Source organism: Hipposideros armiger, unplaced genomic scaffold (genome assembly GCF_001890085.2).
Source record: "Hipposideros armiger isolate ML-2016 unplaced genomic scaffold, ASM189008v1 scaffold_725, whole genome shotgun sequence".
NCBI classification, from domain to species: domain Eukaryota; kingdom Metazoa; phylum Chordata; class Mammalia; order Chiroptera; family Hipposideridae; genus Hipposideros; species Hipposideros armiger.
In genome coordinates this window covers 658,190-659,233 of record NW_017732075.1, presented here as the reverse complement: position 1 = coordinate 659,233, position 1,044 = coordinate 658,190, and the positions used below count along the sequence as shown (strand labels likewise).

Genomic DNA, 1,044 nt, shown 5'->3' with positions numbered 1-1,044 from the left:
CTAGTACATTAAAAATTACAAGTCATTGGTTTAAATATCTTCCCAACTCTTTCTTAGTTACTGAATCTCCAGAGAAATGGAGTTGGTGGGAGCTAGATGTCCTGGATTCCCGTCCTTGCTCTGCCACCAATTTCCTGTGTAACCTTGGGCAGCTTTACAGCCCTATCTGGGCTGCCTTTTTCTCCATTAGAATAGGCATGGATATGGTGATCTCTAAGGACTCTTTCCACCTGAAAGTTTTATTCTGGGTGTCATTAGAAACTGATAAACCTTGGTGAGAAAAAATGGGCAATTGCAAGTTACCCATTATTACTGTCCCATGATCTCATCTGTCTGATAATCAGAGTGACTGCTAATCAGGAGATCAATGACCTACTGAGAGTCCCAGGTGAGGAGCTGCCTAGGTATCTTGGCAGCCACAGTGCTAACTCAATACCTCCTGAGGGACTCTGCTGGGAAGGCTGAAAAGTTAGGTGTTTGTTTGTTTTTTAATTGGGGAACAGTGTGTTTTCCCAGGACCCATCTACTCCAAGTCAAGTGGTTGTTTCAATCTAGTAGTTGAGGGCACAGCTCAGTGGCCCATGCAGGGATCGAACCAGCAACCTTGGTGTTATGAGCACTGTGTTCTAACCAACTCAGCTAACCGGCTGCCCCAAAGGCTAGGTTCTTGATGGAATCTCTGTTCTACCACTACCTCTGTCTGTGTCCTCGGACACATTATTTTTGTCTTTATGAGCCTTGGTCACCTCCTATTCCCAGGACAATAAAGACCCACCCTGCCTACCTCTCACAAGGTGCTGAGGAGATTGGAGGGGCTAAGACATAGCAAAGCATTTGGTACACCATACATTTTTTTATCAAGCCAGGGAACAACCTTAATGGTCCCCATTGTGGGGAGGATTAAATAAATCTACACATCCACAGGGGGGAACATCATAAGCCTTAAAAAATAGTGAAGGAGAGCTCTATGTCCCAATGTGGAAAGAAATTCGAGACATTGTTAGATAAAAGAGCAGATTTCCAAAAACTATTCTAATTACTGTA

General features: G+C 43.9%; 1 protein-coding gene across 1 annotated transcript in view; it reads right to left on the bottom strand.

The window, feature by feature from the left end:
- SLC36A3 (solute carrier family 36 member 3) overlaps positions 1-1,044 on the bottom strand; it is a 20,699-nt gene that overhangs the window by 13,855 nt on the left and 5,800 nt on the right. The gene's annotated exons all lie outside the window — the stretch shown is intronic.